General features: G+C 38.0%; 1 protein-coding gene across 5 annotated transcripts in view; it reads right to left on the reverse strand.

The window, feature by feature from the left end:
• Celf2 (CUGBP Elav-like family member 2) overlaps nt 1–15,768 on the reverse strand; it is an 830,356-nt gene that overhangs the window by 606,538 nt on the left and 208,050 nt on the right. For all 5 annotated transcript variants that reach the window (XM_087181290.1, XM_087181288.1, XM_087181297.1 and 2 more), the window contains exon 2: nt 15,613–15,651. The gene's annotated coding sequence lies outside the window, so the exon portion shown is untranslated. The remainder of the gene's footprint in view (nt 1–15,612; nt 15,652–15,768) is intronic.

Below are 15,768 nucleotides of genomic sequence, written 5' to 3' on the forward strand. Positions count from 1 at the left end.
CATGATTAGGTCCTCTGAATTCTTCCACATTCTTCTTTTTGGAAGATCCTTTCTATTTCTTCACACTCTTCCTTCCAACCCTTGAGCGTTCTGAAGGTCAGGGGCCTTTCTTCACTGAGAAGACCTTCTGAGTTTAGAGAGGATTCTGGTGGAAATTTCAGGGATGGAGGAACAGTCAGGCCAGAAGTAGTGGTTTGAATAGGGAGCAGGAAGAATGCAAACTTTGCTTAATTACTATTCACTTATTCATTCGTCCACTCCTTCATTAAACAAAAATTCATTTAGTGGCACTTCGTGCCAAGTGCAGTGCTAGGTACCAGGAATAAGGATGAACAGTCAAAACTATTTCCTGTTTTTATGGAACATGTGGTCCACATGGAGGTCCAAAACAACGTGATATATCAAGTACCATTGGGAAAAGTATAGATAGAAGGAACTCCAGCCCTGGCTGGGTTTCCTGAAAGAAGTTTCATATGCTCAGAAAATTGAAAGATGAGGCTGAAATAGCCAAGGGAGAGGACTGTTCCAGGCTGAGAAAACATTTGTCTAAATGGCGTACTGAAGAAAATTTGAAAGTGTTAAAAGTATGTTAGTTTCACCGGAATGTAGAGTCTAGTATGAATGAGTGATGGCAGACCAGTGTGGACCATTAGACACTCTGAGTAGGGTGACCATCTGTGACCATCTAGTCATCTCTGCATTTTTAACAGTGACAAGGAATGACCTGCATAATTATATTGGTACAGCAGTGTAACTCAGAATGGTGCAGGACAAACTGGAATGTGTGGGCATCTAAAGTAAATAGTCATCTATACATTTAGGATCATCCCATTTCTTATAGATAAAGTGGGATGTATGTTCATCCAATTATAAATGGGTTAAAGAATCAGCTCCATTCTGATTTCAGAAGGAGAGAGATGGGGGAAGTCTGAGAACCTGTGGGGGAAGATATGAGCCCAAATTCGTCATATTCTTCTGATCCCCTAAATGCCAAGTGACTAAGTGGGACATTTTAGCCTCCGCTTTAGTTTTTTGAGTGTAATTTTAGGTGAGGTTACTTCATCTTTCTCTTCTACTCTTCCCTCCCTCTCCTTGAAGTTCAATAAGCCTTCTCATGCCATAGTAGGATATTCAGTGTCTGAGATGCAAATGCTTCAGTGAGTTACCCCATTCCTAAGGAAAAGGCTGACCCTAAGCTTTGCACCTTTACATAGAGAAGGAGCAAACTTCTGAGCCATAGGAGAAAAGAGAAGAAAATAGGACTCACATGTTCACAGTTTGAGAGCTTCACACATTTATTTTGTGATTCTATGTTTATTTGTGGAAGAATCCAGAGAGAATTGGGTCAGATGGAAAGGAAAGGAAAAGACAGAGAAAAAATTCTTATGTAAGGTTCTTTGTATCCTGCATGGCTAATCTGGATATAGAGTAGGTGGGCCTTTTAATGGGAATGTTGGCGTTCTCTTGCCATTATAAGCTATGAATATAATTAAACTTCTATAAGTTATGGAAGTATGTGCTAGGACCCAATAAACACAATGTACAAGAGAAACATAGACAGGCAAGAGGAAGGAGAAAGCAGAGTGCCTTTTGGGAGGTCACTAAGCCTGAACTGTCCAACCAGAGAGCCTAGAGAAACTGGAGTCTGTATTCCACTTCCACAGATGCTGATCATCAGCCTTTTAATTCTGTAGTTGGAAATGAAGTACCCCTTGATGTATGTTTGATTATTAATTATTATATTATTTTTCATTATTTCTGAAAAGTAATGACATGTTTAATAAAAATCTGAGCTACAATAATGAAAAGCATTTAGATAATTTCAAGCATTTCAACCTCCTGAGGACTTCAATTTGATTTCTAAAATACAGTAGGAACTTCCTAATTCAGACTAATGACAGAGAGCCCCATTGTGAATTACCAAATTTTGCAGATGAGTGGGTATGCAAACAGACAGAAAAAAAATCAAGGAAAGTAAATCACACAATATGCTTTCTCCATTTATTTTGACAATGGTGGCTCAGACTTAACAGTCTATGATAAAACTTTCCTGTATGTCAGGAAATGTATTGTGGCTTGTTTCATAAAGATAATGAAGTCTTGGTAATCAGAAATCTCACTCTAGGACTCAGACATTAAATCTTTGCTCAGAGATGGCATTGGGACTGCAGGGGTTTCAAATAATTATCTGGCTTACAGAGTACTGAAGCGAGAACGATAGAAGTTCTACTGTAAATACAAAGTGAGGAACAGGCAAAAGGAGATTTTAATCCACTTTACAAATGCTATTTAGCATTATTATAAATTTTTTTGCAAGTATGGATCTCTCAAGGCAGAAGAGATCTGGTGTATATTCTTTTAACTAATCTCCTAGTCTACTATGTTTGTATATTGAATAGCATTTTATGATTCTTTTTTCAAGAAATAGGGAGGCCAACTTACTTATATACAATTCTCCTTTGTTTGAGAAAGGGCTATAGATTTTGGTATGCTGAATGAGACTCAGGGCCAGGGTAATGCTGAGATTTAGAAATTAATGCTCCTAGATTTTTCTTACCCATCACTTTATATTATCTTCCACTCCTCTGCCTTCTATTAAGGTTGATAAATGGTCTCCAGCCCTGGCTGTACAATAGAACCACCTGGGGAGCTATTTAAAATATTCCCCATCTCCAGACCTTCTGCTTTAATTGATGATTGAGAGCCACTGGGAGACAATGGATAATTGGAAAGCTATGATTTTTGTGGTGAATTTTTAGTGTTCTATTCTGTATTAGTAGGAAAGCCATGATGGTGAGGGTATGTCTGGATGATGGGGTAGAGCAGAAGGGCAGTCTCTCTGTTGGTTACTTCGGGTCAGCACCACTTAGTGGGAGTTGAAGAGGGCAGCAGGGGCCCTGGGTCTGAATTCTCACTCCACACTGACTAGCTATGTGATATTCTGACATTTACTTAAGGTTTCCTTACTTAGATTTCTTCCTTTGGAAAAAGCAGAGAATAAAAGCATCTCTCTATAGGGTTGCAATTAAATGAGTTCATGTATATGAAGTGCTTAGAAGAATTCTCAGCAAACAGTAAGAACTGTAAAATGACTAGTTGTTATTCTTTAGAATCTGCATGTCAAGGACTGAGGAGTCAGAACTCATTGCTTCTTCACATCTGCAGGGTTTGAAGAGATCAGGCTAGGGTCTGCAGGAGATGGTAGAATTACCGAGAACTACTGCGAAGAAAAGGCTGGCCTTTTGGGCATAAACCCTGTAAGTGATTTTGAACAGAGTTGGTTTTACAAGAACTTTGACTTTGTGCCTATTTGGAGGAAGGTGATTTACATTAAGAAAGCTCCAGAGGAGCTTTAAGGAGAGGTATACCTGAGTATACCTCTGAGTACAGCTGGGTTCTAATGAAATTCGGTTTGTAACCAAAAATGGATCTGAAATAGTTTTTAGAGGGAAGGATAATTCTTAGAATAATCTTATTTGTGGAAGGAACTGCTGGAAATATAACTAGCTTGGTTAAGATGTCCCAAACATTGGCACAACTGTAGCGATTCATTTGGGCCAGGGTGGGGCAGCTGAAAGCTAGATTGAGAAGCGAAGGCTCTTGGGGAAAGAGGCATAAAGGGGTGGAACAAGTGAAAAGGAAATTTCTGGTAAGAAGTAACGTGTTAAGCATTTACTTCTGCCACTCTCTAATATTAAATTTAGATTTATTGAAAATTTGCCAACTGTTCATTTGGCGGCTATTTCCTCTTCCCCCTCAGTTTTGGTGGCAGCATTTACCTTTTAGGCCTCTCCTTCCTATTCTGTCTATTTTTGTGTCAATCCAGCCAGGGCTCGTGGAATAGAATACAAGTTTAATACTGGCTTAAGCTAAAACAAATTAGGGAAACAAATCCACTGCTCCCCTCAAAAATCATACATCGCATACCAGAATCAAATCAAAATGACTTTTAGATTGTCTGTTATTTGGGAATATCTGTACCGCAGCTCCTTCAATTACCAAGTCTAATTTGGAGTTGACTGCAAATTTAAGCACTTTTAGCCAGAGAAATTTATGAGTCATTCAGACTAAATCTAATTCATTTGTACAGTATTTCTTGGGCAAAGGTGGGTAGCTAGGGATTCATCTAACAGCATGAGGGACTTTCTAAAGGTCTCTAAGTGAGGTGGCAATAGAAATGGCAAAATGGGATATAGCTTTCTTTGTCCCCATCTGTACTACCTTATGGTTGGCCAAACTTGCCTGCTGGCAACTTGTGACTGCTCCCTGCCCAGCTCCTGAATCAATACTTTCCTCTTTCCCCTTTTTCTCCCCTGCCCCACCTCCACAAACACAGAGGCTATTTTGGAGAAAAAAGACACATTACATAATGTGTATACATGTAATGTTTATGTGCATTCCTACACTGTGCACATCTTGTGGAGACCTGGAGACCATGGTATTAGGAAATAATTGAAAGGGTGCATGCTAATTTGGAGGCTGTGACAGCACTGTAACCAAAATTTACAGTTGCAAATGGTTGACAACTCAGCTCTTGGGTGATAAGAGAGTGATGGGAATCTGATTTGATGGGATGACCCTACCTGACATGTGAACAAAGAAACCTGCATATCTATTTTTAACCAGGCTCGGGAGATTTCCAGTAATTGACATTTGGAGCCGAGGCTCATACTTGTCCCAGTTCCTAGGGGGATATTTGCATCTTTTTCTGTGTTTGGGTTTCATCTGTCTAATCCTTCTGAGCAGGTTGGGAAGGTTTTCCCTCTGCTTATGGAAGGCACCCTCGGTGAACACACTCCCACACCCTCTGCAGCCTGCCTGCACTGTTTCTGGCTTGGCCTTCAATCCTGGCGCCTGGCCTTTTTATTCCAAAAGAAATGCAAATACCACTTTGAGCTTCTCTGAGTTGCTAGACCTGAGTGCTGCTGATAAACCTAAGTTTAGGTATTATAGTTAGTATTTATTAGTGGGACAAAGAAAGACATTAAGATTGAATCCTTGAGTTGAGGTATAGCAAATGGAATAATAAAGCCTTGAATTTGGTATTTTGGAGATTTACACACACATTTCCCATACAAAATAGTGGCTAGAATAAATTGTAGCATCACTGGGTTGCTTGTGGGCCTTCTCTCCTCCCTTTCCCTTCTGGATGGCATGTCTCATTTCACCTGATCAAACTTCATATGTTTAGTCTCTTATTTTGTCTGTTCCTGAATAAAGCCTCTTCCCATGAGAATATTCAGTGATTAATTGATACTGAGGTATGATAGACAGATACACCTATGTGCTACTTCTTAGAGTGCTCTTAGCATTTTGATAGGGACAAAGCCTGAAGCCAACGAAATAAACCTTTGGTCTGAGGATCTCAGATATGTAGAGGTGGTGATATTCTCAACTTCAGGTATGGGTCCTTTCCACAGTTAGAGAAATGTCAGCAGTTAAATATTTATGCCTTTACTGTTTCTATGTATGTAAGAGCAGTCTCCCCTAAATTGGAGGTGAAAGAAAGGTTGTAAAATCTGGAAATTATTTTTGAGGATACCATTCTGTTTTTCCTAATAGATTACCAGAGGCATCGTTCAGGAAGGACAAAGCTCATTACTGCAATTCAAAAACTAGAAGTTGTTTGTCAGGGTTCCAAAAGAACACAATCCTCAGGGTGATTGGCTAGGCTCAGGAGATTCTAGCCTTCTTGTTGACCTTTTTCCCTGGAGCTCCCAGCTCACTGGTCTGCAAATTTCTCAAATACACACATCCTTCTGTGGGTGGCCAGCCACCTCCACCAATGCTGGGTGCATAAGGGGACCTCTGCTGGAGGACACTTCCACATCCCTCTCCTCTCCCCTCTTCTCATTCCTCCTGTCTAAGTAACTAAGATCACTTTACAGATTCTATGTCAAATGTCACTTCTCCAGGAAATACCTTGATAATTGAGTCCTGTGTCCTCCTTATTTTCTCTATTCTTATCCATTATAGGGCTGAGACAAGTTGCAATTATATATCAATTTGTGCCATTGTTTGGTAACTCTATTAGTCAGCTTTGCATCACTGGGACAAAATACCCAACACAAACAACTGAAAGGAGGAAAGTTTATTTTGGCTCATAGTTTCAGACTGTGTTCATCTGGCTCATTAGTTCTGGGTCCAGCGTGAGGCAGAAAAATACTGGTAGAAAAGTGTGGTGGAAGGAATTGCTTAGCTCATGATAGCCAGGAAGCAGAGAGGGCAAAAGAAAAGGCAGAGCAAGAAAGATGGGTGCTGGGGCCAGAGACAGATACCAAGATCATGGCCTCATGATTTATTCCCTTCAGCTAGGCCTCACCTCCTCTTACCATTGCCTTCCAAGAATCCCATCAAACTATAATCTCATCAATGGATTAATCCACTGATGAAATTAGAGCTCTCATTATATAATCTTCTTTCAAAAGCCCCACCTCTGAAAACAAGAGCCCTTTAGGGGACGTTTCTGATCCAAACCATAGCATCAACTTTCCGAGTTTCCATCTCTACAGGTGCAAGGACTGCATATGAATCGCTCACCATCAGTATCTTCATCTCTACCACAGTGCCTGGCACAGCAGGTTCAAAGAGAATTTGTTATGATAGCATTGAGTTAGTCTGTGCAACTAGCAATTTATACTGATTATCCTGATTCCATAATCATTGTTAGGATAGTTGCTTTATGATCAGAGGGAAAGTAATTTAAATTTAAATGTTGTCTTTGGAAATATGTATTATTTTCTTTGGTAAATTTGATATGGATGTGTCTACATATGCATATATAAATGTACAGCATAATTAGGATAATACATTTTCTAGTGCTCTTTTAAATCTAGTAGCATATTTGCTCATCAAAAAAATCTCTGTGAAGAAAATAAGGCATTTTGTGGTGGGGAAATTAAGGTATGTATATTTCTAATTACATATATACACATATACAATATTGGCTACTATATAATATACTACCATTATTACCTATACACTAACTTACTAGTATATGGTATTATAATTATACATTATATTGTATATATTATCATGTATCTGAATTTGCTAGTATATATATTTAGTAAAGTCACGCTGTAGGCTTGTTGCAAGGGCAGAATTTATTACTGAGTTTTATAATCAAGAGTGATGATTAAACAACACATGGATGTTGCTGCAGACTGACTATCCACAAACTTTGCTGGCTTGTTAGCTTGTGAAAATTGCTCTTTAATTTTTGCACCATCTTATTTATTTTGGTACCAGGGATCGAACTCAGAACCTCGAGCTTGTGAGGCAGGCTGTGGCACCACTGAGCTACATCTCTGATCCTTTGCACCATCTTTTGCTGTTTGCTTATGATTACAAACCAGAGAGTGCTACGCGATGTCCTTTACTGCTGACTTTTCTGAAGAGTGAGAGAGAATAAAACAGTCAGCCAGGAAGTAGTTGAGCCCAAGATGTGTTTGTGATTAGATACGAGCCCCACTCAGACCTGTGGTTTATTGAGAAGAAGGTTGCTCCATGGTTTGGATGGGCTATTCTAAAACAAATTGATATGTAATTTTGAGAAAACAGTTTCTCCTTTTTTGAAGTAGATAGAATTAAGATGAACAAAAAAGTTACCCCATGGATAACATTTTCTTTGCATCAAACACTTTCATATGTTTTATCTTTCTTATTAATCCTTTCCCCATTTTGAAAAATGTAGGTATCATTTAGATGTTCTAGATCAAACATATCCAATCTGTAGCCTGAAGGTTGGACATGCCTGTGTTATAATAAAAATTGTTAAAAAGGAAATTGTTACTTGTTCAATGTGTTGTATTATACATTTTATTTTTTTTGGTACCGGGGATCGAACTCGGGTCCTTGCACTTGTGCAGCAGGCGGCAAAATCAGTGAGCTAAATCACCAGCCCTGTATTATACATTTTATATGTGGTCCAAGATAATTCCTTTTCACATGGTATGACCCAGGCAAGCCAGGCATGTCCAACCCACAGGCCATAGAACCAGATGCAGAGCAAAGCAAAAAGAAGTCATTTAGTGTGTATCAAGTCACAGGAATAGCCTGATTTGTGGAACCTTCTACCACTCTGAGCTAATTAATCAATTCCATCGGCTTGACATGTTCTGGAACTATTTTTCAGATACATTTATTATTATATTATAGATTTATTGTCTTGTCCTGTTAGATAAGTTTTCAGGATCTATGAAATGAAATGGCTGCCATCATACCAGGACTTGATGTTACCATGCCAACTGTAATGGTCAGAATATTTGTGTGCCCTCAACATTCGTATGCTAAAACTTAATCTCTCAGGAGGTAGTGTTGGGAAGTGGGGCCTTTGTGGGTTAGGTCTTGAGGGTTCTGTTTTCATGAGAGGATTAATGGCACTCCAGAAAGCTAGCTAGTGCCTATTTACCATGTGAGGAAACAACTAGAATTGGCAACCTGGAAACTGGCCAAGGCCACCCCACTGGATCGCACACCACATTGGTACTCTGAACCTGGTCTTTCAGTCTCTAAGATTATAAGAAATAAGTATCTGTTGTTTATAAGTTGCTAGATTTATACTGGGAAGTCTAGTATTTTTTTTTAATAGCAGCTCAAACATACTAAGACCCTCATCGATGCCTACAGAGGTGGTCTCCAAATGACTTCTACTTTCTATGCTTTGCCCCTAGCAATGCTCCAGTGCCCTCTTAGTGAAATGGCTTTTCTGTGGTTCTTCTATTTACAATGGACAGCTTGTCACTGAAAAGGGTTTTGGGACTTTATTACCAATTCTCCATACTTCAGGCCCTTGCAAGTATTGTACAAAGCCAAAACAGACCATGTCATACTGGTAATTGTCAGGACTTACTAACACTCCCACCTTGCTGTGTATTACCATCTGTGCCCATGCTTTATACTTGATGTTCCCCAAACTCAGGTGGGACGCTTTTTCCAGGGGGACAACTACTTCTTTTGCTTTATTCTAAATTGGGTATCAAAATAATAGCATATGTGACTCATGATACCATCGTCTTAAACACATTTTATTATTTGATTTATAAATATGTGCTATGAGATAGGAATATTATCTGAAAAGACAACTGAAGCAACAAAAGAAAAATAAATTTTCTAAGGACACATCTTTAAAAGGATGATTTGGGAGTCTGCATGCAAGTGGTCTGTCTTCAAGACCAGTGCTGTTGCCAACCAGTGTGCACTAATAGGGTACTTGATGGAAGCTGGTAAGCATTTTTATTTAGTTTTGTTATTTGGAAAATTAGTACATTATATATAGGGTACTACATATACACATGTATGGGTAACTTTAAGATACATAGATAATTTTAATCATACAGATTGCTAGACTGGAAAGCGTTTTTATTTGGTATAAGTAAAGGCTCAAACATAAAGTAATTTTAGACAAGTCTGGGCCACATCATGCTCCAGAGGCTATCACTGGCAACTTAGGCAATGTAATGAACTTGTCAAAAGAGGGAAAACATAAAGTTCTGGGAACTTTTGGAGTGAGACCAGAGACTCCTCTGGCAAGGAGGAAACCACTGATGTCTTGGAAGGCAGTGAAGAAGGGGAGTAAGTTCAGGACTTGGGAAAATAATTACAAAGAGAAAGCGCAATATTGACTGGAGACTGCAGCTCTTAGTACCTGTTCATGTCTGTTAGAGCTCAGGTGCCCCAGAGATGGACGCTCTTTTAACTTCATTCTCTGATACATGGAGATCTGACTGGTGCTTGGAATGTTCCCAATCTATATATGGGGACTGAAATGGCCTGGGAAATATTTTCTGAGGGAGTTCGTATTTTATTTCCTGATGAAATTCAGTAGAAAAATCTTCTGTGTAGGTATAGAATTTTGTTAGCATATATGCATTTCAATGAATTTGTAGCATAGTGTGGAACCAGATTTCACTTCTCTTTTAAAGTCTTTAGTGTAATATAGCACTATGTGCGTGGAGCATGGAGTCCAGTTATTTGCTAATTTCAGTTCTTTGTAAAATCTGTTTTCTGCCATGATGATTTGAATGTTTTTTTCTGAAGTTTGTTTAAGAGTAAATTCACTAGCATAAAACTATCCTTGAATGACTTTTGTTAATACCTTTAAGCCTATGTGTTAAAAAAAATTTCACAGTAGTGTGAAGTATATTAAATGCTAGTTTTAAATTTTCATGTGATGACTGTAAAATATGCTCTTTTTACCTTATGTAGGATAAAGGTGATAAAAATTATGGCACTCAGAAAACCTGCCATTCATTTTTACACAACCAATTATATCGTCATGGGTTCATCATTTTTATGGGAGCAAAATGCTATAAATCTTATAATAAATGTACCATGGACACAGTGAATGCACTGAAGTCCTGTGTTACACCGAAGACATCCTATATTGGATATGTTTCAGATACCTTTTTCACTTAGTCCATTGTGGGATGATGTTACCTGTAAACTTGAGTGTCTAGTTAACTGCAAACAGGAGGCACATAGGCAGAGTGTAGGCCACACCGGAGAACAATAATGGTACTTTCTCTGAGTGGCCATGGGAGTGGCATCTATGAAAAGTTACGGCATTGCTTTCCCATTCCATATGTGGAAAGGCTGTCCAGGTCGGTTTCTAAACAAACATTTCACCTCCTACCTTCAAGGACTCTGCAGTGCGGACTATATTAATAACTCCAAGCTGAATTTGTAGGAGCTGTAGTTCTTGCCTTGATAAGAGGGAACTTAGACCATTTGCTGCAATGTTGAAATGAAAGGAATTCAAGTAAAATCTTAAATATAAAAATAAAAACTCCAGATTGAAACTCTAACAATTCAGGGAATCATTTAACCATTGTGCTAAGCTTGTTCATTGAGTAATATAAAAGTAGCAGCAGCAGTAGTCCTTGCTGGGAATATGGGCCTCAGCAAGACCTACAGTAAAGTCTTTCTGTGCTTCAATCACAAATGAGAATAGAAGAAATGATTTTTTATCAGGCCCTTTGAGAAGGCCCTTTGTTCCTCCTGGCAGAAATTCCCAGACATTCGGGCTGTTCTGATCATTTTTCTTTCTCCAGCTTCAGGTAGCAAATTGACAGTGGGTTGAGGAGTGTAAATGTTGGGGCAATAGAAATTATGTAAATGTTGCATTCCAGCAAGAAAACTTTCAACCCCTTGAGGTCTTTTAAACAGCATTAATTCTAGAAATTAGATACAAAATTTAACTTTTTTATGCTAATAATGATTTCATAAAGAAAAACTCATTAGTAAAGGTGACAAATAGAAGTTGTATCGAACATTTAAATTCAGGAATCTCAGTGAGTGCCCCAGGGAGATATTTACCCAGCCAATGACTCTCTGATGTTATTAAGAAGTAATTTATTCAAGAAAGTCTCCACTCATGAGTTTACATAAGAACAATATCTCCTTTACAAAGGCTTGTATTCTCAGTATATCACATACCTAATTTACAATGACTTTTGGTTAAAATTTTCATTAGGTTGGTTCAATAGTATTTGATAATTTTAATTCAGTTTTATGAGATCCCAAGTTCCCATTTATAAGAAGAGAAAATGCAAAGGAAATAAATTTTTAAAGAGCATATTCATCTCTCTAGTGAGCTCAGTGTAGCAAATCTGAGGTGGAGGAAAGTTCACCTTTACTATTTCTAAGGCAGACTTTCGGGCAGAGACTATGGGCATCCATTTGAAAAAATACTCAGATCTACAGTATCTGTGCAGCCATTCTATAAGCATTTCTTCTGTGAAATACTGAAGAGGAAAAAGGGCTTCAGGGTCTAAGTGTAAGGCATTTTCATGGGTATAGGAGTATAGAACTCAAACAGGGGAGAGATAGATGCTATCTGTTTCTGAAACAAGAGGGGGCACATGAATACCAGAGATCAGGAATTTACGTAGGAAAACCATTATCCAAAGTTTAGTCATGAATATGAAATTAGGATGAGCTCAGAGTCCCACATACAGGGACAGGCACTGGACCAGCGTTCCCGGAATAGCAGTATGAGCCTATTTTAGGCATGAAAGGTTACTTTCTGATCCAGAAGGAAACAGATTTAAAGAATGTGATGGATTTAGCCAGAGTGATGGAGAATCTGCCCTGCTTGACTGAAGAATGGGTGAGTTAACAAGAGATTGTGAAAAAACTAGAAAAAAAAATCTGGCCTACAGAAAATAAAGGTTTTTCAGAATTAACTTTTCTGTTAAAGCTACCTGATCTAGACTTCCGCGGTGATAACTATAAACTTTTTTCCAGCCGATCTGCAAATAGCAAAGGGCCATGCACAGTGCAGCCCTCTTCTTATCTTATCAACCCATTGAAAAAATCTAACACTATTTGGCAACAAAAGAATCCTCTTCTCACAGTACTGCCTGCATACTGACATTTTCGAATTTTCACAAAGAATCCCCCATTATTTCCTGTCGTATCTTGCAGTGGAGTACTGAAAAATTAGCTGTGGATTGTATTGATGACTGTGACATGTGGGGCTGAAAAAGCCCAGATGTTCCTAATCCTGGCCTACCATTACCATTCCATAGTGGCCTGATCCCTCTAACTCCTCATGTAAAGGAAAAGGACTCTGAAACCATTCTTCAGTGAATTTGAGACGTACGGAAAAGAAAACTGGATTACTTGCCATCTAAATGTCACTTTTTATTTACTAATAGCCTTGTATGTGTTATTCTCTTCATCGTACTTATAGAAGTGTTCTTGAGTTATGTAGGAAACAGACTCTTTTGCATTCATTTCAACTCACACCAGACACCAGAGGAGAAACTGCCTTTTTTTTTTCTTGATAGAGGTCTTAGGGTGTCATCCTCAAATGAAGTTGGGACTCACATAAACATCTTCTCAGTATTTAGATTTTAGCTGCTGAACACAATATAAAAGCTTCAAAATGAAAGTAAAAAAGCCTTGTGTATTAGTTGTATGTGGACTTTATAATCTAAGATTCATTCTAATAAGATTTAAAAATGGATCTACCGAATATATTATATGTGGTTGTCATCATCATTGTAAGTTATAGCTCTGTATTTTATAGGATATAATGAAATGAAATGATAAAAGTGATATTAAGCTTTAGATTTCAGTGTTTAAATCACACATTTTTATCATCATTTGGCAGTTAAATGTCTCTTACATACTAGGAGAAATTTTATGATTTAATGTTTGCCTAAAAACTGAAGGAAATATGTAAAGCTACATTACTGAGTTAGATCCCACTGTATAAAACCACCAGCAGGCAGGGATTGGTCTTGTTTCCTTTGGCTTCCTAGAATATGGCAGGGCCAGAATCTGAGCTGATGTATGTACCTGTGCTTTCCCCATTCCTACAGCCTCATCAAAACCACACTATCCATATAGCAAGTAAAGAGTTTACCCACTTTTTCAATGCTGCATTTACCTTGTCCTGACAACTTTTTAAAGCTCATCATTACTCCCAACAAATTGTTAATTTAGTCTCTGGTGCTTAGCCTTTGGTCATCTGTGCTTAGCCTCCTGTCTTTTTGGCTTTACTGTGGCCAGAGTGAATGCATCATTATGTGAAAAATCTTAATCTTCAGTGGATAGAAATAGCTCCTAGAGCTGAGAATATTACATGTTTGATGGTTTTCCTAAAGACTTTACAGCCTATGTACCTAGCTTCTGAGATTTAGAAGATTCAAAATAGCATGCTCTATTTTTGTGATGGAAGTAGGCCTAATTTGACAAAGCTTTCACTGATATTTTTGAGTTTTAAAACTTTATTTTACTAAAAAACTTCTACCAATGGGGAAGGCTTTCCACACCCCACACCCATATGTCAGGAGAGAATAGAGAATACAGAACAGTATCAGCTAAATTTCAAACTCATTTTACTTTGACACTGGCTCTAATTAGGTAATTAGGGTCTTTATGTCAATGGAGGAGCAAACTAATCTGGGGAGACCCCAGGATTTTAGAAAATCTATGAAAGTCCTATAATTTTCTATAATGTTTGCTAATCTGTTGGCTCCTATTACAACACTCCAAACCCTACATCATCAATGGAAAGTGTTTTCCCTTCACCCTAAAGTATAAATCCGAGGTAATTTGTAAAGGCTGGAACAAGAAATTATTAATCCTACCTCAAGGGGCAGGAAGTTTGTGAAAAAAAATTTTTTTTGTGCAAGTAGGAAGCCATGATGGTAGACATTCTAGGAAGAGATGGAGTAAAGAATGAAGGAAAAAAAAAAAACCTAGAGATCCTGGAGATATTCTTTCTTAATGATTTTTGCCTTTGGCTTTGTTAACAAAATTGTGGGGATTTAAAGAGTCTAAATTGCTTTTTTGTCACTCTCTCAATTAGAGAGGCTAATCCTAATATTAATGAACACTCTTGAACAACAAAATGTGCAAAATATTTTCCCTCTCATAACCAAGCCAATCACGTATGAGCCAGATCACAACTACTGTCCAGGTAATGCATATGTATTTTAGGATTAAGTATCTCTGTTCTTTCCCATCTGTGCTCTAAATCTGTGCCATATGTCACCTAACAAGGTCTTTTCCATTATTCTTTTCTTCAGTTCAGTGCATGTTGTTCTTCTTGTCCCTTGAAAATTAGCCTGTCTGTAATCAGAAATCACTTTGCCTCACAGTTCAGTGCACCTACTGTAGATGTGGCAAACGCTTGTTTATGGGGCTGGTAATTGGATTAAAACATTGAAAGGAAGCAGAAAAATGGAATGTGTTGAAAAATGAAAAACACAACCATGAAAATCAACAAAAGCAAAGCAAATTAAAAGTTCTAATGAACAAAATTGCTATTACTAAGAATCATTTTCAGTAACAGTGCTCTAGAGTTTGTGGCCCTTGTATTCAATTGCAACAATATTTAACAATCTAAGAGAAGGAGAAAAAGGTTGTGCAAATAGTCTTCCTGTGAGAGTGACTTGAAAATGCTTGATTAGTTTTTGTATATCTTCCAGGCTGCCTTGAAAGATGGGCTGTGCATAAATCTTCACTATGTCTTGATATCAAGGTAATATAGTAGGAAAGGCTTTGTGTTACATTAAGAGAGCAAATTAGTTATTCTTTTCAATTTGGATGTTGTTTTGATACCTGAAGGCACTAAAAAGACAACAAGTATGATCTCTTCACAGACTTGTGCTGAATAGTGTAAATGGGTGACATGTGGCCTAGTGGACCTGTTGTGCCATTTTGCCATTTCAGGAAAGATGGAGTTAATACACAATTGATAGTTTCCATATTCAAAAGCATACCTAGATAATTAGTTTTCTGAATATTCTAATACTCTATTCAAAATAACAAGAAGCTAGTATTTTGAGGAAACAAAACACCATACAATAAACCAAATCCAATAATAATTTAGGTATGTGAAATCAGTCATACAGAAATGCCAGTATCCCAGACACAGGTTCTCCTGTAATATACCCAAAGCCACAGTGGATCAGACTCAACAGTAAACAGAAAGAGAAAACTCCAAAGAGAAGCAAAAGAAATGCTTATGTCCCAGGAAGTGTGAAAAGCAAGAAGCTGAGAATATCAACAGCACAGGCGCAAACCACCACCACTACCTTTTTAGCAGGCACTCTGCAAGCAGTCCATTTCAAGTCTGCACAAGAAGCCAGCTCTTACCTGATTGCCTGGATCACTCCTTTCTGTAGCTCTATAGACCTAAATATAAAAAAAATAGAAGAAAGAAGTGAAGTGCAGTCCTTTAATTTTATGCAAGAAAGGTACTCTGAAAATCTATAATTTTAAAAAATTACTCCTTTTTTACAGCAAAAAGTT

This window comes from Heterocephalus glaber, unplaced genomic scaffold (genome assembly GCF_053883595.1).
Source record: "Heterocephalus glaber isolate CG9 unplaced genomic scaffold, H.glaber_assembly_v1.0 deba00001472, whole genome shotgun sequence".
Classification (NCBI taxonomy): domain Eukaryota; kingdom Metazoa; phylum Chordata; class Mammalia; order Rodentia; family Bathyergidae; genus Heterocephalus; species Heterocephalus glaber.